The following is a 24,488-nucleotide window of genomic DNA, read 5'->3' on the forward strand; positions in this document are numbered from 1 at the left end:
AAGAGCAACAAGAAAACCCCAGAGTGAGCAGAAGGAAGGTGATAATAAAGATTAGAGCAGAAATAAATGACATAGAGACCAAAAAAACAATACATAAAATCAATGAAACCAAGAGCTGGTTCTTTGAAAGGATAAACAAGATTGATGAACCTCTAGCCAGGCTCACCAAGAAGCAAAGAGAGAGGACCCAAATAAGCAAAATCAAAAATGATAGAGGCAAAATAACAACAGACCCCACAGAAATACAAATGATTGTTAAAAATAATATGAACAACTCTACTCCAACAAACTAGACAACCTGGAGGAAATGGACATATTCCTAGAAAAATACAACATTCCAAAACTCAATCAGGAAGAATCTAAAAATTTCAATAGGCCAATAACTATGAAAGAAATTGAAGCAGTCATCAAAAAGCTTCCAGCAAACAAGAGCCCAGGACCAGACGGCAACACAGGGGGGTTTTACCAAACATTCAAGGAAGAACTAAAACCTATCCTCCTCAGACTATTCAAAAAAATACAAGAGGAAGGAACACTTCCCAGCTCATTCTATGAAGACAGCATCACCCTAATACCAAAACCAGATAAAGACAATACAATGAAAGAGAATTACAGGCCAATATTCCTCATGAACATAGATGCCAAAATCCTCAACAAAATCTTAGCAAATGGGATCCAGCCATACATCAGAAAGATCATACACCATGACCAAGTAGGATTTATCTCAGGGATGCAAGGATGGTACAATATCTGCAAATCAATAAACATAATACATCACATAAACAAATGGAGAGAAAAAAACTACATAGTCATATCAATTGATACAGAAAAAGCATTTGACAAGATCCAACACCAATTTTTGATTAAAAAAAAACAACTCTCAGCAAGGTGGGGATAGAAGGATCATACCTCAACATAATAAAAGCCATATATGACAAACCCACAGCCAACATCATACTCAATGGGCAAAAACTAAAACCATTTCCCTTAACAACAGGAACAAGACAGGGATGCCCACTCTTACCACTCCTGTTCAACATAGTACTGGAAGTATTAGCCATTGCGATTAGACAAGAAGAAATAAAAGGCATCCAAATTGGAAATGAAAAAGTAAAACTGTCCTTATTCGCAGATGACATGATATTGTACATAAAAAACCCTAAAGACTCATCAAAATATTATTAGACTTAATAAATGTATTTGTCAATGTAGCAGGATACAAAATTAACACCAAGAAATCTATGACATTTCTATACACCAATAGTGAACTTACAGAAAGAGAGACTGAAAAAGCAATCCCATTACGATCACACCAAAAAAATTAAGATACCTAAGAATATACTTACCTAAAGAGGTAAAAGACCTCTACTCAAAAAACTACAGGACGTTGAAAAAAGAGATCGAGGAAGATATAAACAGATGGAAGAACATACAATGTTCATGGATTGGTAAAAACAACATCGTTAAAATGTCCATACTACCCAAAGCAATCTATAAATTCAATGCACTTTCCATTAAAATAACAAGGGCATATTTCACAGACCTAGAACGAACTCTCCAAAAAATTCATCTGGAAAAAAAAAGACCCCGAATAGCTGCAGCGATCCTGAGAAAGAAGAACAAAGTAGGTGGGATCTCAATACCAGATATCAAGCTGTGTTACAAAGCCACTGTTCTCAAAACTGCCTGGTACTGGCACAAGAACAGACATATAGATCAGTGGAATAGAACAGAGAACCCATAAATTGACCCGAACCAATATGCTCAATTAATATTTGACAAAGGAGGCAAGAATATACAATGGAGTCAAGCAGTCTCTTCAATAAATGGTGTTGAGAAAATTGGACAGAGACATGCAAAAAAATGAAACTAGACCACCAACTTTCACCATACACAAAAATAAACTCAAAATGGATAAAGGACTTAAATGTAAGAGGAGAAACCATAAAAATACTAGAAGAATCCAAAGGCAACAAAATCTCAGACATATGCCGAAGCAATTTCTTCACCTATACAGCTCCTAGGGCATTGGAAACTAAAGAGAAAATGAACAAATGGGACTACATCAAAATAAAAAGCTTCTGCACAGCAAAAGAAACCATCAACAAAACAACAAGAAAGCCCACAGCATGGGAGAACATATTTGCCAATGTTATCACAGATAAGGGTTTAATCTCCAACATTCATAGGGAACTCATACAACTTAACAAAAAGAAGATAAACAATTCAATCAATAAATGGGCAAAGGACCTAAATAGAGGTCCTTTCAAAAGAGGACATTCAGAAAGCCAAGAGACATATGAAAACATGCTCAAAGTCACTAATCATCCAAGAGATGCAAATCAAAACAACAATAAGATATCATCTCACACTTGTCAGAATGGCAATCATCAACAAACAACAAGTGCTGGCGAGGATGCGGAGAAAAGGGAACACTCGTGCATTGCTGGTGGGAATGCAGACTGGTGCAGCCACTATGAAGAACAGTATGGAGTTTCCTCAAAAAGTTAAAAATGGAACTCCCATTTGACCCAGTGATCCTACTTCTAGGAACATATCCCAAGAAAGCAGAAACACCAATCAGAAAGAATATATGCACCCATATGTTCATAGCAGCACAATTCACCATAGCTAAGATTTGGAATCAACCTAAGTGCCTATCAGCAGATGAGTGGATTAGAAAACGGTGGTACATCTACACGATGGAATACTATGCTGCTGTAAAAAAGAAGGAACTCTTACCATTTGCAACGGCATGGATGGAACTGGAGAGCATTATGCTAAGTGAAATAAGCCAGTCAATGAAGGAAAAATACCACATGATCTCACTCACTCATGGATAATAAAGACCATTATAAACTTATGAACAAAAATAGATACAGAGGCAGAGCTGCCTTGAACAGAAACTACAGTGGGAAAGCCGGGGAGGGATGAGGGGCGGGGGAGGGGGGTAAGAGATCAACCAAAGGGCTTGTATACATGCATATAAGCATAACCAATGGACACAAGACACTGGGGGCATGGGAGGCTGGGGGAATGTCAAGTGGGGTGGGGGCGGGGGGGAGGAGACGTATGTAATACTCTTTGTAAAACTTTAAGCAATAAAACAAAATTAAAAAAATAAAATAAAAGAAGGTTAAGGGACATGTCAACTCCATTGCAAAATAGGGGCCTTATTTGGATTCTGATTCAAATAAACAAGCTGTAAAAACAAAACATTTATGAAACAGTTAGAAATTTGAACATTGACTTGATAATTGATGAAACAAAGGAATGACTGTCAATTTAATTTATGTGTGAAATAGTATTGTGGTGTTGTTACTTTTTTTAAGTGAAGGGAAACCTTTTTTAAAAAAAATTACATTTTTATTGACTTAAGAGAGAGTAATTGAAACATCGTTGAGAGAAAACATTGATTGGCTGCCTCCTACATGCCTCCTAACAGAGATCGAGCCTGCAACCCAGGCATGTGTGCTGACTGGGAATCAAACTTGCAACCTCTTGGTGCATGGAACACTGCTCAACCAATTGAGCCACACCAGCCAGGGCCATGGTATTGTTACTTTTTAAATTTCAATGTCTAAAATAAATACTGACTTGTTTATGGGTAAAATTATATCTGGGATTTGCTTCAAAATAATATGGGGCCCTGGCAGAGTGGCTTAGTTGGATGGAGTGTCTTCCCATACACCAGAAGGTTGTGGGTTGGGCACATACTTAGGTTTCAGGTTCGATTCCCAGTAGATGTGTGTGCAATGTTTCTCTCTCACAGTGATGTCTCTCGCTCTCTTTCTTCCTTCCTCTTTCTCTAAAAACAAAGTCAATAAAAACATATTCTCAGTTGAGGATAATAAATGGAGATAGAGATAAAACATATTAGCCATAGGTTGATAATTATGAAGGTGAGTGATGGCTATAAGGGAGTTTATTATACTATTTTGTTTATGTTTGTACGTGTTTGAAATTTTCCTAAATAAGAAGCTAAATTTTTTTCTATATCCATAATGTCGCTTGAAAATTCCCATGCTTCAACTAGCCTACAGTGCTCTTTTACTTTCCTGCATGGGAAATACATGGAAGAAACAACCCATTAAACCAAGAAGGCACTGGATACCATTAGGGCTCAGTTGACAAAATAACCAGAAATGAGTGAAGCTGTACCTGAATATTTTCGTGATCATTTGGGTGCAGCAGAAAGCAAACCTCTTGTAAAGCTGTTGGTTCATTGTTGCTACTAAATTTGAACACTTCCGAAGTGATCAATTCAGCAAAAACAGTCTTAGGAAACCCCAAAATGCCTGTTCCTATGGCTGGAAACGCAATTGAGTCTAAGGACAAGTTCTCAGTCATTTCCAAACATTTTCTGATTATGTCTTGCATGATCTGAAAAGTACAAAGCACATTCTTATACATTTTTTTGCCTAGAAATGGGAGATAGGACCAAAATAAGAGAATTTAACAACTTTGTGATCTTTGTCTACTCCTTTCTGCTTTCAACAAAAGGCAGGCTAAGGTCAGTCAGAAGGGGAAAGAAAAATACAGGAAAAGGAAAAGAGAATGTAAGAAACTCTTCAAAAAGATTCACATGCACTCAGCAATGAAGGAAAAAATCTAACCAACTACTGGTCTAATCCTTCTTGCTCTTCCATTCTTCATGCCCTCACCTTGCCTTCCTCACTAAAGATGTACTATCTTCACCCAGCTGCGTGTCTCAGTGGTTGAGCATCAACCTATAAACCAGTAGGTCATGGTTTGATTCCTGGTCAAGGCACATGCCTGGGTTGCAGGCTCAATCCCCTGTAGGAAGTCATGCAGGAGGCATCCGATTAATGATTCTCTCTCAACATTGATGTTTCTATCTCTTTCCCCATCTCCCTTCCTCTCTGAAATCAATTTTTTTAAAAGATGTGCTATCTTCAATAACTCTTCCCTATCTTCAATAAATAGTCTTCGGGAGCAGTCAGCTACACTAAAAGAAAGGGCCATAATGATGGAACCTGCCAAGAATGTGAAGTAATTACAGAAAAGAAACAGTCAGAGTGCAATCTACATTTTATTGAAAAAAGAACAAAGAGGTACCCAATTTCCCAGAGAATTTAAAACCAGACCCCACCTTGTGTGAAGATGTGTCGCCATTGTTCCAGTTCGGAGCCACCACGTGAAGCACTTGCTTGTATTGCAGATTACAACCAGTGGTTTGAAGAATTGTGCCCACGTCAACAGCTATCCCTTGTCCAGCTGCGTTCAATTCCTTCTGGAGATTTGGCCCAGCTTTTGCCAAAAGGGCCCGAGAAAGGGGCCCACTATTAAGGTTGAGATCCCGAGGAATGGAATTGACAACAACCCTAGCCTAAACACAAAACCAAAAATTGGTTTCAAATTCTAACAAAAAACATTCATCAAGGATTACTGTATTTGAGCCATTGGACTTGGCACAATGAGAACAACTAAAGATGACTGTTTTCAGAGACAAATACCACCCAAGACAATGTGATTAGATACTTATTTAAGTTATACTCCAGGACAAAAGAGAGCTATCAAAAAGTGGGATCACTGAAGGAGTCTAGAGCAGTGGTCGGCAAACTCATTAGTCAACAGAGCCAAATATCAACAGTACAATGGTTGAAATTTCTTTTGAGAGCAAAATTTTTTAAACTTAAACTATATTGGTAGGTACATTGTTATTAACTTAATTAGGGTACTCCTAAGCTGGCCTTTGCTAAACACGTCCTCAATCTGATTGAGGTACGTTCACTGAGGTCGACCCCTTCCAACTCTCCCATCACACTCGTCTTGTATACTTGTGTCTTGTATACTTGTTTCAGATAGACGAGTGTGGATGGGAGAGTTGGAAGGGGTCGACCTCAGCGAATGTACCTCCAAACAATGTACCTTCCCCACGCTGCGTATCCTGCAGCCCACCACCTGCGCCGCGTCTCCCGTTGCCCGACCAACCGACACCCCCCACTCCTTCTAATGCCACCTCTTCAAAATAGACTTGCCCAGGCCGAAAACCGACTTCTGCACATGGGCCACAAAGTTTCAATCGCACTGTACGTGTGCACCCGCACGTGGTATTTTGTGGAAGAGCCACACTCAAGGGGCCAAAGAGCCGCATGTGGCTAGCGAGCTGTGCACGGTTTGCGGACCATCGGTGGCCAGTGAGGACACCATGAGTGATGATAGGCTCTTTGGGAATAGTTGAAGCAGGCAGGAGGAGACGGGGAAATCATTCAGAAGGCGGAACACATGCATGGTGGGTGTGAGCTGTTGAGCTGATAGACAGCTTCTACAGAAAAATGGTGCAAACCAGGCTGGCAATGTTACCGTGGGGGTAGACTGCAGAGGACTTCAAGTGCCAGGCCATCTGGACTTCCCGACAGACAGTGAGAAGCCATGGAGGCTTTTTCAACAAAAAAGTTAATGTGAACAGATTAATCAGCTAGAGTAAGACACCAAGAGAAGAGAGGAGAAGGAATGTGACTAAGTCATTTTCAAAGCTGTCCTGCATGGGTCACGGACAAGCAACACATGGCAGGTACTGTGGCATCAGAACTCAAACATCTATGGGAGAAAAAGGAATGGAAGAAATCGCTTACTATTTAGTGTTCAAGATGGGCAAGGAATGGAACATTCCAATTACTGACTTGGGGTCAAAAGAGTTTCTTGTTTATATATTTGGGTTTTTTTATGAGAAATAAAATCATGTAATATTTTTGAAATAGTGCCTGAACAAATTCCAATCATGCCTCTACCATTTGTTAGCTGTGAGTGTTGGGCAAATTACTTAGGCCCTCTAAGTCTCATTCCTTCATCTCTTTGAGAAGAATAATAATCCTGGAATCTACCTCATGGCATTGAATAAGAAAATGCAAGCCAAGCACTTAGCATAGTGCCTGGCACATACTAAGTCATCATTGTTAGCAATTCTTCTTGTAATTATCATTTAAGCTTATTATATAAGGAAGATGACGCACAGAATGGGAAAAAATATTTGCAAATCATAATCTGGTAAGGGACCTATATGCAAAATACATAAAGTACTCTTAAAATTCAGCAATAAAAAGATAACCCAAATGACCTAGCTGGTTTGGCTCAGTGAATAGAGCATCAGCCTGCAAACTGAAGGGTACCAGGTTCCATTCCATTCAAAGGCACATGCCCGGTTGCAGGCTCCATCCTCAGTAGAGGGCATGCAGGAGGCAGCAGATCAAGGATTCTCTCTCATCATTGATGTTTCTATCTCTCTCTCCCACTCCCTTCCTGTCTGAAATCAATGAAAATATATTTTTAAAAAGATAACCCAATTTAAAAGTGAACAAAGGATCTGAGTAGATACTTCTCCAAAGAAGATTGGCAAATGGCCTTCCCTAAGAATCTCTTCCCCAGGCCTGCCCACAATCCTCAAAGGAAGGAAGGAACATCTGGCACAGCAGGGGCTTCCAGGGCTATTTCCATTAGCTAGAGCCCCTGTTGAAGAGGTTGTTAAATATGTTTTTAAAAAACACATGACCCCCCTGGCAGACCTACAATAACTGTCCCCACATAGTACTCAGACCACTTCCAGGTGCAGTTTCCACTTTCCTTCCCACAGCTTCTTACTGGTGCTGGGTGCTGATTGGCCCTCAACTCAGGCCTCCAGGCTCAACCTGCTTCAATTCCACTGACAAGATTCCTGTTTGCTGTCCCCACTATACACTCTAATTTTTCTATTTCTCCTATCAGTAAATTTGATAGGAAATTAACCTCAGATTTGCCAAAATATGACAGGTATGAAGGTCCTGAAAAGTATAGAGAAGCTTGTAATTGTAAGCCATTATTGTGGATTTTCACATTTACTGCGAACCTGGTGATCTGAATACACTTCCAGGTCCCACACATAACTGGCCACCCTCTATCAGTAAATGCTGTCGTGACGTAGCCCAATTTTCTAAGGAAACCTGTTTCCAGGTCACCATGGAAAACATGGGATTCTCTACCTTAATTCTCCCTTGATCCTAATATTCCCTTGGCAACAGACTCCCTGGAGTTGCAGCACCAGGTGGGTGTTCTGTAAAAAGGGACACTCACTGTAGCATTCTGCACATCTCCTTCCATCAACAGGATACTCAGACCACCTGGGCACAGCAGCATTTCTCTGTTTCCATCATCGTTTCTTGGGTCCAGCTGCACTCCTGCTGGTACACTGGGCAGGGAAGCAGTATCAGGCTTGCTGTTTTTAAATACAGTTTTCACAGTTTCAGCAAAGGCCTCAACACTCTTCTCAGCAAAATGCACAAGGTAAACCTCTTTCAAGGTGCATCCAGCCCAGTTATACTGGAAGGTTTCCTTGATGGCCAAAACAATGGTCTCCACACACTGAGATAAGGGAAAGCCACCGTCTCCAGAACTAATGGCAGGGATGGCTATGGATTGGTACTGGCACTTATCAGCCAAATGGAGACTTTTCTTCACGGCATTCTTTAACTGTAACACACACCCCAGAACATCACTGCTGTTCCACTTGGGTCCTACTGCATGGATCACCTGGTGGTATGGGAGCTTTCCTGCTTTCGAGACGGTGGCATGGCCAACTGCGATCTTACCCTTTTCCTTCACTATCCGGTCACAGTCTGCTTGGAGCTCAGGGCCAGCTGCCTTTGAAAGAGCAGCAGCCAGGCCCCCACTGAGATGGAGGTCCTCATTTGCAGCATTCACCACCACTTCAACAGGAAACCGTGTCAAGTCGCCTTGCTGTACAATCAGCGAGACTCCAGGGGCCAATTCTGTCCGACAGGAGGCCTTCTGTCCATCACTGCCACCTCCCTCCTTCTTTCCTTCATTCTGCAGTAGTTCCACAAAACAACCAAGTGACCGTACCTCACGTTTATAATACCATGGTTTATCCCGGAAGGACTGGCTGGCTCCTGGCTTATCAATACTGATGGTTTTAACACAAACTGAATCCCTGGCTTGCTTGAGGATGTTCATTCCCTCTAGGACTTCGGCCTTTGGGCCAGTTAGTATAATGCCTTTTGGTTTGTTCCTAGCATTGAAATCTACGTGGACATTTAACTTGTTCATCTTTATCTTTTGGCAGAATAGCTTCATCTCTGCCTTTAAATAATCAATAACTAAGGGAGGCATTACTTCAAGGAATCTCTCTATTTTCATGTTTTTTTTCCACAAAGTCAGAAAGAAAGTGGTAGATGTCATTTACTTCTCTCACGCAGCCTGCAATAATGACCTCAGCTGTGGTTCCTGAAGTTAACTCATTAATCGTTACAGTCTTTGAGGAGGAATTATGTTTCTTTGGAAAATACTTAGTGATGGTTTTCCATGTCTTGCTGTTAAGAAATTCCCGGTCCTTAATGTCTATGCGCTTATAACTTAAGGCATTGACCATTTGCTTCTCAGCTTCTAAGAGGACTTCAGAAGAACAGCCAGTTAAGAAAACAGTTGTGCCCTCTAGCTCATAAACTGCAAGAATTTTCTGTGCTATCAAAAGAGACTTGGAGAGTTCTGAACAGTCGACCTGTTGCAAAAACTGCAAAACCTCAGGGGGGAGCTGAATGCTTTTCTGAACCATGGTGTACACCTTTTCCTGGACTTCACACTTTGCTTTATACACATCTACACTGTGTCCTTTAAAGCACATGTGTTGGATGGCTCTGTCATAAAACATCTCCATCTCTGGGTACTCCCTGCGGAGACGCTCCTGCACTCCGCTGTGGCACAAAAGAGAATACTTTCTTGGAGAAATGGCCACTTTCTCCTTTAGACTTTGCTCTTCTCTTTTAACTTTTTGAGTGGCGTTTTCTATTAATTCCTTGATTTGTGGCTCAATGTTTTGTACATCCTCTGATTTCCCCACTAAGGTTACAATTCCCATACCTGTATCAAACTCAATCAAAATTCTTTCATCTTCTAAGTAATTCTTCATGACTTCGCACACTACTGGGTCCACTTTAAATAGGGTAACTTTAAATCTAGACCTGATGCCAAAGAAGGCTGTGGAAGCATCTTTCTTCCAGTTCTTGATACTTTTTCTTCCTTGATTGACTAAGGTGGCTGCAGGGCTGATGGTAACTTCACCATTGAGTGGGGACCATGTTAGCTCAGAGTGAGAACGTCTCACTTCTTCATTTATCTCCTCAATCAGATGATTCCTCTTGTGTAAGAACTTCCATAAAGAAAGATCCAAAGATTCTTTAAATGGTGCTGGAAGCTTGATCAGAGGCTTCTCCTTTCCATACAAAGCTGTGCCCAAGGAGGTATAATATGGGAACACGGAGAGCAGCATATTATTGAGGTCAAGCTTCTTGGTCATGATGGTGTCTAACACTTAAAAGGAAAGAAATAAAGTAAAGTAATCCCAGGGTAATAGGTTTCAAATGAAAACAAACAAACAAAACATTCCTATTGTGGGGGTTGGGGGACAATCCTAGTGTTTGTAGAACTTTGATGTTACAACGTAGTACTAAAAGGGCAGCTCTACTCTCAAAGTGCTCGAATATAAATTGATATGTATTAACACTGCACAGGAATCCCTTGTGTAATGGAGTATTTATTTTCTGGGCAAGATCACTGTATGGTGAAATTGTTATGTAAATTCCATTTTCCGTTTTTGTGATACACTGATATATCACTACCAGGTTTAGAAATAGATGTGACTTTGGTCACAAGTGTGGGGATATTGTTTGTGCCAGTGAAAAGAATATTTTGGTGCTTAAAGCCAACCTTGTCTAAGAATCATGCCATGTGCTGTTTCTTGTGCCTCTCACAATCTTAGGCTTCATAGATGACTTAGATTCCATTATTATTTCTAAGGGAAGGTGCATAATAATAATTATCATAGCTTACTGAGTGTCAGACACTATTCTAAGTGCTTTACATATATTTAATTAATTTAATCCTCATGACAACCCTTGAGATAGACACACTATTATTATCATCACTATTTGCAAATGATAAAACTCAGGCTAGCCCTAGCTGGTTTTTCTCAGTGGAGAGAGCATTGGCCTGTGGACTGAAGGGTCCCAGTTCGAATCTGGTCAAGGGCACATGCCCGGGTTGTGGGCTCATTCCACTGTGGGGTGTGCAAGAGGCAGCCATTCAATGATTCTCTCTCATCATTGATGTTTCTATCTCTCTCTCTCCCTCCCTTCCTCTCTGAAATCAATAAAAATATATAAAAATGAAATTAAAATCTAAAAAAAACCTCAGGCTAGTAAAAACTAGATCACTCGAATAGGATCATGCAGACTGTAAATGTCTGAGCTAAGATTCAAATCAGTGTCTGTGTGAAACCAAAGCCCACACTCTTGCCCTTCTACCAGGGGTTCCAAATCAAGGTCATCCTCAAAGTCATCAGAGCACATCCCAGAGACTGATTCAGCAAGTCCTGCACCTCCCCCATCCCTGCTATAATCAGTCTCTTGCCACTTTTACTGGGATAGTTGCTAGGATGGTATATGGGCATGTCTGTGTGTGGGTGGGTGGATACTCTTCTCCCCAAACTCATTTTGTGGTAGTTATTAGACAGGTACACAGAGTCTAAGAAGGAAGGGAATTAGAATGAATTTCAGTAACAACTTGGATTAAAATAGTATCCTGTGGAAAGATGTTAAAAATAACTTCACTTGTGATGATTGGATCCTAGGCCTTGAGCCAGACATAATGCAAAGAACATGGCCTTCAGAGATCCAGACACATAGCCTCAACTTCCCCATGCGGCCCCGTACACGCTACAAGCCTGGGCAGTACCAGTGACCACTAGCACTGACTGAGCACCCACCATGTGCCAAGCACTTTGCAGATATACTTTCATTTAATCCTCATAATGTTCCTGTGAGGTAAGTAATAGCAGGAACTCTGTTTTACACATGAGAAAACATAGGATTTGGTGGTTTAGTAACTTGTCCAAGATCACAAAGCTAGTAAGAACCAAAGCCAGATTTGAACATGGATCTATCTGATCTGAAAACCATCAAAGTTCTCCTAAATTTATCACCCCATTTCCTCTTCTGTAAAGAAAGAATAACTAAATCTAACCATGCAGGTTATTATGGGGATTCAGTGAGATACTATGGCAGAAAACAACTAAAAATCTCCCATGCAATAGGTGTTTCATAAGGGTTCCCTTCCTGAAGATTTTGTGAATCAGATTTTGGGAACGGCACCAAATAATTTCAGAGTGAAGTGCCTAACATTCATCTCAAATAATCTACATATAAAACAATACTGCTAAATAAATTCTGTTCTTAACCCATCTTCATTGACAGTTTGCCTCATTATTGGTAACCCACCGCAAGTGGTGAAATATCCCACAAGAAAAATAAATGTTATAGGTGAACAGGAAATTGGGAAAAAATGGAGAACTTAAAATCATTGATTATGGGCCCAGACTGCCAAGGTTCTGATCCTTTTTCTGTCACTCACTAGCTGCAGAACCTTGGTCAAGTGATTTGATCTTTCTGTACCTCAGTTTCTTCATTTGTAAAATAAGGATTACAATAATAGCAAAGCCTGTAAAGCAATGTCTATAAATCCACTTTGTAGCACTCTGCAGAGCTCTGCAAATGTCCAGAGTGAGAAAGGGAAAGTCAGTGTATCTTAGAACCCGGAAAACAGGGAATGAGCAAGGTTAGGAAGGAGGCAAGACCACCATAGTCAAAGATGGTACAAAGATGTCAAGTGAAATGAACCTTTCAGAGGATCCTACTGTTCACAGGTGCTGCTCGGGTATAAAATAAACCTCAAATAAATACTTCCTATTAATAATGTTACCCATGTATCTAGGCATTCTGAACATACACCAACTGCCTCATGCCCTCAAGATGTTCAAAACCCCCAAAGTTGTCAACTCCCAACATTGGTTGGGAGCTAAGTTCTAGAGTAGACAGCTTTATGTAGCTCTATGTTTGCCCAAGGAATACTACATCTTTCATTCTATTTAAAGCTAAACCATACATTCTTCCCATTTTCTCCAACTTATAAAAGCTGAAGGAGGTTCTTACAAGCACCCCATAAAGCAATTTATCTTAAGTGGGTGGCATATCACATGATCCTATCTCTTGCTCCCCCATTTAATACCAAACACCATGTTTCTTCTTTCCCTGAGAAGTCAGGTTCCCTAATTCCTCAGCCTTGACCTCTGAACATGAATGGAATCTCCTAGCTGACTTTGCAAGTGTCCCAGAGAACTGGCAATTTATGTCTGCAAAACCCTCAGGCGTACTCCTGGAGGTTCAGCTGGGAAGGTTTCGCAGGGTCACTGCATCCACTGATCATGTGAAATCGCCCCTGTTAACTTCAGAATGATGACCCTGACAGGTGAAAGGGAAAGTAGTGATACTTTCTAGGAGCATGAGTATTTTTTTACCTAAACTTGTTGAAATTAACTTCAGAATTTCTGCCAAGTGTACAGCTAAAAAACACAGAAAATCTCTTTTTTAACACAGTATTTCCAGGATTCTAATAGTTATATATTTTTCAGGTATCATAAGTAGAGACTTATGAGAGAAATGTTATATCTTTCAAAAATGTGACATTACTTCTTTAATGTTTGAATCACTGGACACATTAAATATCATATCATAGATGAACAGAATTCCTAACTGGATTACCAATGAAATATATGAATAAAAATAAAATACATCAGAATTCAACTGATAACTATAATGATAATATCTGCTAACAAATTTAAATTGTGCCAGGAAAGGTGTACAAAATCAGGCTAATAGACATTACCTTTTCTGTCAAAAAATTCTATCAGAGCTGAACTCTCTTCAGGAAAACATTCAATGCTGACAACTCTTCCTCCTCCATTTTGAGGATTTTCAAATAAACATTTCAAATTATAGGCGTCAACACCAGGTGGCAGGTTTTCAACCCTGATTGTTTTTGTCATTTCCAGAAGTCTTGGAGAAAGCTGAAGTTGTGTCACTGAATGGTGCATGGCACAATCTTGAACAAATTTCATGGCATCTGCAAACCAAAATTAACCAATCACAAAATTATATCTTTATATTATACAAAAAACTGTCTGAATTAATAGAGATAAATAGGGGAGTTAAGCACTCAAATTTTAATTCCTAAATGTGAATTTACTTGCCTAAAATTCCCAATCTCTGAATAATGATGCATCTATGAATGTCTTACCAGAATTACTACCGTCGAGTTGTGTACCTATCTCTTCTCACAGCCTGGTCCAACCCTCCTTGATATAATCACCTGAGTACTCTCTACTATTCAAATCTCCTCACTTCACCCCTTTCTCAAGTCTTTCAATGGCTCCCCATTACCTGCAGGCATGAGTTCACACTCCTGAGCTAGGTGAAATATGTCCTTTGCTATTTGACTCCAAACTAATTTCTAAATATCACCTCTGGTTATTCCAAGCCATTCACTTTATTTTCATACTGCCACAAAAACTAGTCATTATTTTGAAAATCATTCTAATTTGCCTTTGTTTATATGGTTTCCTGTGCTTGAAATGCCCTCCTCCAATTTTTTATCTTGGTCCTATTGCGCCTTCAGGACTCATCCCAATTATTTCTTTCAAGTAAATAAGTATTGATGCTGGGCCCACAATGTGTCAGGCACTGTGCTAGGAGCTGGGGAGAGAGAGTGATGAATAGAACAAGTTCTTGAACATTCACCTCCTAGGAGGTAGGAAGTCTTGAAAGCAAACGAGTCGTCTATTGTGGTATCAAATGAGGCTGGAGGACTAACATTGGCACTCAGACAAGGATTCCCTCACCAAACTGAGTTTTGAAGGATGAAGAAGAGTTTACCAGATAGATAATGGAGGAAGCATTTCAGTCAGAGGGAAAGGCAGTGGCATGAAAATAGTATATTGGGGACCTGATAGCCTGGTACTGCTGAGATTCTAAGCTTCATAGAAGGACAGAGGCAGGGCAAAGCCAAGCTGCCTTGTTTGGGTCCCCTTTCCTCCCATTCCCCACAGCCTGCTGTTCTCAGCCAAGGGAGGCAACTTCTCCTCTTGATCTTCACTGTTCATTTGTGTTTTGGTTTCCACCCTGCACCACAGGAGTTCCTTCAAAGCAGGGACCAAGAATTATTCATCTTGGCAACATCAAAATCTCTTACTACTACCACGGCACCTAGACATGTGCACATAGTAGGCACTGAAAATTTTTGCTCAATAAAAAAAGCAAGTGCATCTAGTTCTACCTTTATGAGAAATAATCATAAACTTGAAAGTAGAATAGCTCCCTTTTTGTGTCCTTACCTTGTCCTTACCAGGAAGGATGTGAAGAGCTTTTCAAACATTATTTATTTAATTCTCACAGAAACTGAAGAAGGCAGGTATTCTTATCCCCATTTTATAGGTGAAGAAAGCAGAGCACACAGAGGATAGTAACTTGGCCAACCTCAGATAATTAGTTAAATATTGAAGCTAGAATTTTGACTACATGACCTTGCTCTTTTTTTTTAATCCTCACCCGAGATATGTTTTTGTTGATTTGAGAGCGAGAAGGGAGAGAGTGAGAGAAACATCAATGTGAGAGAAAAACATCAACATCAAATCCAGAACCTTTTGGTGCATGGAATAACATTCCAAACAAGTGAGCCACCTAGCCAGGGCATGACCTGTGCTCTTAATTAACCATTCCACTGCCACAGCTATGGAATAGTGAGGACTTGGAATTGGAAAATGTCCCCGTTTTTCTGGAGATGGCTCTTCCAACTCACAGACTCCTCCCACTGACCTCAACGAGCACTCATTTTCTACATCACATGCACTTACTCTCCCTGCATATGTGGATGACCATGAAAATACTGAGAAGATATATGGTAAAGGGGATGACAGAATAGGCTGTATAGAGGTATGCTGATAGGGTTCAAATCCAGTACTTCATTTATTAGCATCTCTGCACCTCTGTCTCCTCAGGTATAAAATGAGAAATAATAATCTTCTCAAAAGGTTGTTGAAAGGAACAAATCAATTAATACACATAAAGAGCCTTCCATAGTACCTGACCTACAGTAATTTGATTGTTTGCTAGTATTATAATTATTACTTCAAGTCCAGTTTGGTAACACATATCAATATTTACTTCTCTCAATGAGGTAACATGTGTAAACACTGACTCCTGTGTTCAGACTCACTTTAAGATACTTGGATATCATTTTTTAAAAATATATATTTTATTGATTTTTTTTACAGAGAGAAAGGGAGAGGGATAGAGAGTTAGAAACATCAATGAGAGAGAAACATCAATCAGCTGCCTGTTGCACACTCCCTACTGGGGATGTGCCCGCAACCAAGGTACAAGCCCTTGACCTGAATCGAACCTGGGACCCTTCAGTCTGCAGGCCAATGCTCTATCCACTAAGCCAAACCGGTTAGGGCAGATACTTGGATATCACTTAGATTTTTATTTGGGTGTGTCTTCTTCCTCTCTCTCTCTCTCTCTCTCTCTCTCTCTCTCTGTCTCTCTCGTACACACACACACACACACACACACACACACACACACATACACACAAAACTCATACAATAAATTTAATTCATTAAACATGCCATAATTTGGATTCACAACAAAATTGCTTCCCTTTCAAATAAAAAAGGATCTATATTAACTTGGCATCCTCTCTTACCAGCTACTAGCAAGAGTCAAACTTTCAGAGACATTCCATTAGCTGGGTATCCCAAATCCCAAAAGTGTTGTGCAAAGAAGACTGAACATGAAGGGTCACTTCATCTTACCTATGTATTTTCGAAAGGTAACTACACCAACATCAAAATCTCGTATTATTTCCACTTGAAAATCATCACTGGACAGGCCACTTATGTTCTCCACCAACAAGGTTAGCATCATGTCCGTCACATTTGCTTTGAGATTTTCAAATGCAACCAAAGAGGGAATATTTTCACATTGCTTTGGGATATCTTCCATTTTTTCTGATCTTTTGTTGAGAGAGATTTGTGTATCTTCTGACGCATCTGATTTTAGGGATACAAAAGAGGTCAAGATGTTATATTTATCTACCATGATTTTAGCGAAGTAAATTATCATAAGACACTGTCTTCTTTCCTTCCCAACCTCTAGCTAACTAAAATAAAAACAGATCTTAGAAGGCTTTTAGCTTAAATGAATTACAATTATGATGTTCAATTTTAATACACCTTTTTCTACTGGTATATACTTCTATCACAGCACCTTAGTATAATTATTGAAATGAGTTTCCTCAAAGGCAAGGAACATGTTTACACATCCTGGTATTGCTAGAATATGGTATATACTTGAGGCTCAATGAGTATCTGTTGAATTGGAGACTTAGTGCTTGGACCACTAGAGGAAAGCAAGAATATCTGATGATGCCAAACACGAGCATGATCTAACACTTTATGCTCTGAAAAGCAGTAACTTCCCATCACTGAAGAGAAAAAAAGATGCTTGCACTGAATGACTAGGGGATACACAGAGAAAGTAAAACACCCTAGAGAGCTATATGTGTACATCAAACTCAGTGAATAGCAATCACTCCAGACAGCTTGTTCCTCCCCATTGTTGAGCATAATTGAGTTACACATATGCATAAGGTCAGTCTCACTCTATGCTTTACCCAGTGCATTGAAGCATGATGGGTACAAATAGGACCTTTAGACATTATTTGCGCAACTATTCAGTTGGAGCCCTTGTTATGTTGAAGGTACTGGATGTGTGGAGAGGCTACATACAAAAAAACATTATATAAGGAACTTATTTTTCTAATGGAGGTATTCAAAAAAAATTAGAAGAGAAACTGACATTTGTAAATGTTTATTACAGCAGAGTAAAATGTCATGTGCTTATCAAATCCATTTTGTTTTCTTTCTAGAAAATATTACCCAGACTTCCTACAGTGAAATTCCTATAGTAGAGTTTGTGTGGCTAATGGAATATGGGAAGAAGGGGTGAATTCTACTTCCAAGCATGATCAATTCATGTCTCCTTCATATGGATCTCCATTCACCCTTGCAGTGACCTTGGAGGCTATGTATCAAGGAGGCCTGGATTCCCAAATGACTGCATAAAGCAGTCTAGACTCCACCCACCACCCTAGCTGCCAACTACACTGTACTATGATCGGGAGAGATGTTTTTTACAGCAGTTACATCACCCCAACAAATACACACACACACACACACACACAAATACACACACACACAAACATACACGCATGCCAAACAAAAAATAGCTTGAAGATTCAATAGCAACATGAAGTAGTATTCAATGAGACAGTATGAGAAACCAGAATGAGTACTGGGTTGTATGTGAGGCCCTATGAGTTCAACCCCTGACTCTGCCACTCTTTAGCCATGTGACCTTGTGCACATCTCTTTTTTTAAAAAAATATATTTTTTATTGGTTTTTTACAGAGAGGAAGGGAGAGGGACAGAGAGTCAGAAACATCGATGAGAGAGAAACACCAATCAGCTGCCTCCTGCACACCCCCTACTGGGGATGTGCCTGCAACCAAGGTACATGCCACCGACCAGAATTGAACCTGGGACCCTTCAGTCAGCAAGCCGATGCTCCATCCACTGAGCCAAACCGGTCAGGGCTGTCCACATCTCCTAATTTAAAATTGAGTATATTGGGCTGAGAGACTAATAAGAGCTTTGCCAGCAATACAGTTTTATCACCCCACTATTAAAAGCTTCATCACAAGAGAGGCATTGCCATATAAAGAGCACCAACAATTAAGTCAGGATTCCAAGAAAGAGAGATAAAGGGATTGGCTGGCTTGGAATGGCCTTAGAGAAGAGGAGGAATCTTAGTAGATTTTGAAGAGTCTATCGAATTTAGGTAGAGACACGTCGGGTAGAGAGTACTGTGAGCAGCAGAATACAGGCAGAGTATCGTGTTGTGCCAAACTATTTAGGAAATGGTGATCTGACCAATGAAGCTCAAGGAGCTCTCATGTACAGAGATGTTAGAAATGAGGCCAGAAAAGTCAGCTTCATCCAGAATGGGGTGTGGACTTTATCTTGCAGTTGGTGGTAAGGTGAGCCAGGGAAGGTTTCTGTGAAAAAGATGACCAGATATCCCGCAATACAAAGGACTGGTCAGATTTAAGGAGAAGGGCATCAGGTACAGAGAGACCAAGCAGGGTATTCCTGCCATGCTGGATTTGTAAAGTGATAATGGGGGCCTGGGGTGAGGGAGGAATGAATGAGACCAACATATGTGAAAGCTTAAAGAAAAAAACAAATTTCTAGTAGGGATCGGCAAACTGGTTATGCACTTGAAGAGAATAAAAAAAGACAGAAGAGGGCACTGGTTTGGAGGCAGATGACACACGTGACTTCAGACATGTTGGCGCTAACATATTTTCTAACAGGAAGATCAGACACAGCTCTGGGATTTAGAAGAGAGTCCAGGCTTGAAATATAGACTTGAAATAAACAGAATTTTCTGACTACAAGTGACCAGAATTTCTCTGCTCTTGTTCGTCTCTCTTCTCCTAGTTCTTCCACTTGCTGGTTTCCACATTGGAGGCCCAACCCAGCTCAGCTTGACCTAAAACCGAACATTGGCTTAGCGCTCATACCCCCTGATGTTGGTGTGTGCCTTTCCCTGTTCTGTCACTGCCTGTCAATCTTTAACCTGAAGCTGTGGGTTTCAGGCATGCCTAGTGCCTTCATGGTGCTGTGTCCTCTGCTCTCCTCATCCCTTAGATATGGAACCTACTAGGCAACCACCCTCCATCCTCATTTCCTCACCATTCCAATGAATTTCTAGAGTTCTGACAATGGCCCCAAGAGCCCTGACAATGACCCCAAGCTCTCTTCCTAGTGCCGTTTTCAAAAAGAGAAAGTTGCAAAAATCTAAACATGTTCTCAAGACAATTTCTACTTTAGAAGAAAATATTTACAAATTTTTTGGAATTTTCTTTTCCCTAAGATCTGGATATGTATCACTTTATCTCTCTTGTTCAGCCATTCAACACATTTCACCATTTACTCCCTTTTATAACACCATGCTTAGCCCAGAAAAGTGTGGCTCCTTTAGTAAATGTCAGGTGCTACAGGCTAACACCCAGACACTAGTTAAACAACAAACTCCACAACAGCCACTAGGTGTCGGGCTCTATCTTACAGCAGATGGGAGGAGAAGGGCAGCTCCTGCTGCTCTGGAGGATTGCACTGCATTCTGCACCCAGCACTCAAGCTTTCATCCACAGAGGACCTACACCTTCCTTAGTGACTCCTGAGGACAGCACTTCCCACACCCAGTGCTCAGAAACTGACTCAGCCACACACAGCACCCACTGATGTGTCATGTACTTGCTTCTCGATGGCCGCTTGGGCACACGTAGGCTCTAAAGGTCAGTTCATCACCTTCCTCCAGGCATCTCTTTACCCTCTGCTCAATTGCAAGGTGTCTCCCAGTCCCCACAGAGAGAGCTGTTTACATCCTTCTGAGCTGAGCCCTTAGAGCTCAAGTGTTCACCCTCTGAACAGCTGGCTGAGAGTATAAGGAGGATGCAGCCCACGGCATCACCAAGCTGAGCAAAACCTGCCTTGTGAAGTAAAGAAGATAAGTGCCATCTTTAATCAAAGCAAAACTGCCTTGTGAAGGCCAGTCATCTCAATTGAGACCTTACCTGGTTCTTTTGCATGTTCTTTGGTCTTGGATTCCTGAAATTCAAACAATAAAGTAGCATTCATAAATTACCAATAATCCAAATTTCTTTACATTAAGAAAATGTGCCTGAGACCAGCCTGGAGATACAGGGTCAACAGACACAATAGTGAAAAACTCCAGCAATAATGCTTTTGAATACTCCTCATGTGTAATGGCACCTCCAGTTACTCAGAACAAAAATCACTGGTAAATATGAGTCAAAAATAACAGAAACCCCAATGAATACCAAGTGTCCAGTGTAAGGGGTAAGATCTGCATCTTTTCCCCATTTAACATTTAGTGAGTCTTTCCTATGAACACTGTGCCATTTGCTTTACACCGGTTGTCTCATCCAACCCTCACAACAATCCAACAATCTAACAAGGTAGATACTATTACTATACCATTTTAGGAAATACTTAGCACATGCAGTATGGATCGCTATCTCCTCAAAACAATGTAAAGTACAACTAATACAGCATGTTCCAGGTTAAGAGCAACACAAATTTTTATATCTCAAACCTCCCTTATTATAACCCCCAAATCTTGACTTTTCCAAAAGTGTCTAAAAATCAAACAAAAAGTGCCTCCTCCTTCATTATTCCATACCTTTCCCACCACACCTGTAAGTTGCATTTCTCACTGTAGTTTGATTTATATTTTTTGTTCCACTAGGTGTTCCTCATTGTGCTTCCCATCCCACACACCTTGGGAGAACACCCTACTTCCTGGCTACTCGCTCCTTTACTTACCTTTGCTGGAATTTTCTCCTTAGAAGCATCATGGACTTCATTTGTGGCTGGAGGCAACTTGACCGTTAACTTAAATGTTCCTTTTCCTGGACATACTAACTCATGGTTCCCTCTCTCCAGAACGTTCTGCCGCACTGAAACATCAAAAAAGAAGAAGAAGGAGAAGGAGAACCATGAAGCAATCTTTATTCACAACATTATTCCATATTTCAAAGCCTTTGTCATCATCAATCAATTACTCAGTCATTTGCCCAAGAGAAGCCTTCAGTGGTAAAAAGAAAAAAATAATGGAAAAGTTTATCAAGCGGGCATGGATTTGAATTCTATCTTTAAACTTATTTTTTTAACCATAAGTATTTCCAGAGCCTCCGTTTTCTTCTATAATAAGCAATTAATAAAGATTGTATTATATGGGTATTATGTGGATTAAATTAAAGAAACATAAAGAAGGTAGTATAGTACCTGATGCTCAGTGGGCACTCAGAAAGGGAGCAATATTTATTGTACAGTAAATTAACAAACTAAAACATCCGTCACGGTGAGCCTGTGAATATTGGGTGCTGGGACATGGCGTGATAAAAGCCATGTTTTAGGAAGGTGACTCGGGTAACCAGGAGCAGAATGGCCAGTAGCCTGGTTAATAAGTTTTTCAATCAATTCTTTAACTTGTGAAGATAAAAGCCTCACATCTGATAGGAAAAGGAAAAGGAAAAATGGATGGAGAGATTTAAAAAGAAAATAGCACATCTGGCAGCTGGGCTATAGTGAAAAAAACTGAACAGTGAACATAAGCATCCAAAATAACCTGGATTAGAATTCCAACTCTAGATGAGTGACATTGAGAAACTATCTTCACGTCTCTTAAATCTGTTTTGTCACTCATACCAGTGGTCTGTGAATGAATTTTGTAACACACACAAGAGGTATGCAAATGTAAGTTATAATTATAAGAGGCAGGCAGAGAAAGAAAGGCAAAGTTAGTGTATCACAGACTATGGAGAACAGGGAGTGACTTTCAATGAGGAGATGTGGTCGACATAGTCAGATGGTACAAAAATCTCAGGGTGATGGGGAACCTTTGAGAGTTCCCTACTGTTCACTGTTGTAGCCCTGCCATGAATGTTGGGTTATCATGTTGTATTCTGATATGGTTGGCCTGATGAGGCCAAGGATACAAGTACAAGTCTTTCAAAAAGAGGGGCTTAAATAGCGTTCCCACCTCAACCATCCATGGAAGCGTAGGATGCCAACTGGATGAAAGAGTCCCCCAGAAACAATATAAGAAGAAATACCGGACTCCAATTTCACTCTTGATGAGAGGGAAGATATATTCACAGAGACTCCTAAGGGGCTGCCCTAAGCTTGAGTAAGGGCTGGATAAGAACCCAGTGCCAGAGCAGAAGCTAAGTTTTGTAAGCCAGGTTGTCCAGAGTCATGGACCTGTGTGATTGATACCTTCCTTTTATTATTCCCTAGACTTTGGTAGAGTCATATCTGGTCATTTAAATGTGCCAGCCTGGCCCTGGACAGCATTGTTCAAAGGTTAGAGTGTCAGCCTTTGCACCAAAGGGTCATGGGTTCCATTCCCAGTCAAGGGCATAGGTTGCAGGTTCAACCCCCCACCCCAGGTTGAGTGCAGGAGGCAACCAATCAATGTCTCTATCACATTGATGTGTCTCTCTCTCTCTCTCTCTCTCTCTCTCTCTCTATCTCCCCCTTTATCTCACATCCCTTCCAATCAATGGAAAAGATGTCCTTGGGTGAGGATTAACAAATACAAAAATAAAGTAAGATATAATAAAAGTGCTAGCCTGGTTAGGCTGGTGTGGCTCAGTGGTTGAGCATCGACCTATGAACCAAGAGGTCAGGTTACATGCCTGGGTTGTGATTCTCCCTCCACATTAATATGTCTATCTCTCCCTCCCTTCCTCTCTGAAATCAATTAAATTATTTTAAAAATAAATAAATGTTGCTGGAGGCTAATTCCAGCATGTCATAAATGCAAGTTCATGAAAAGGTTGACGAACCTTGGGGCTTCAGCAAGGCTGAAAATCTTCATGTTATTACCTGCTGCTGAACAGCTGAGGGCAATTCCCCCAACCTGATCATCTCTTAATGTTTACCAAACCTTATCTTTGATATGTATATCTGCTTTGCTATAGGGCAAAATGTGGGAATAAAAAGACTTGGGTTCAGAGATTCAGAGAACTTAGTCACTAGCACTAAGCCTCCTCTGGCTCCCCCAAAATGCCTTCCAAATTCATATTTCTCTCTAGCCTCTTCATTCATTTATGCACAGCCCCTTTTCCAGATTTCTGAACCCTTGCAACTGCAGATAAGAACCTAGCAAAATGTGCCATCCTGTTCTGTGTGCAATATGCATGGGCATCACTACTTCAAGAGGGAAGAAGGTAGCAAGATCAGTAAGTCCTCCCCAATAAGGAAAAGCTTAACCTGGGAGGAAAAAGGCTGAATCTCTGATGTCCAGCCACCCTGACCTATGTCCTTCCTGCACTAATCTCAAACCATCCATGTTTACTTTTATTAACGGGTTTCCTTACATAAGGAAACTTACAATAATCAGGAGTCAAATTATGACCAGAGAGGATGATAAATGTACACATCCAAAAACCTTCCAAATCAATTTACACTCAACTTTTCAGAAATTCAATGAACTGTATAAAAGTAAGATGCAGCTTCTCAATAGTTCAGGTTGCTCTACAGTAATTTCCACAGAGAAATGCTGCTGGGCTCAGCCTGATTATGTGAATTCTATCACTAAAGTCCTGTTACAAGATGAGCCTGCACCTGCTGAGGCCACTTCCTGGTGTGGAGGGGATGGGTCTCCCTGTAAAGACAAGATCTCCTGCCCTAGGACTGTCAGGGCAGGTCATTCATTGTTAGCAATTTCAAGGCAACTTGCTGCTACGAAAGCTGTCTTCTGATAGGAAACCGAAACTGACTGGGACTTTCTACTCCCCAAGAACTTTGACCGTAAAATGTCATCAGTTTCAAGAATTATGATATGTCTGTGCTGAGGGTAACACAAAGGAGCCATAGGAGCAGCCTGGGGTGAGATAGGGGGTCTTGGCTAGAACAGGTGAAGAAAGAA

The 24,488-nt window shown here is 40.6% G+C and overlaps 1 pseudogene; it reads right to left on the bottom strand.

The window, feature by feature from the left end:
• The window catches only part of LOC111826836, a 63,184-nt pseudogene that overhangs the window by 36,353 nt on the left and 2,343 nt on the right, over positions 1 to 24,488 (bottom strand).

The sequence above is a fragment of the Myotis lucifugus genome, unplaced genomic scaffold (assembly GCF_000147115.1).
Source record: "Myotis lucifugus unplaced genomic scaffold, Myoluc2.0 scaffold_105, whole genome shotgun sequence".
Classification (NCBI taxonomy): domain Eukaryota; kingdom Metazoa; phylum Chordata; class Mammalia; order Chiroptera; family Vespertilionidae; genus Myotis; species Myotis lucifugus.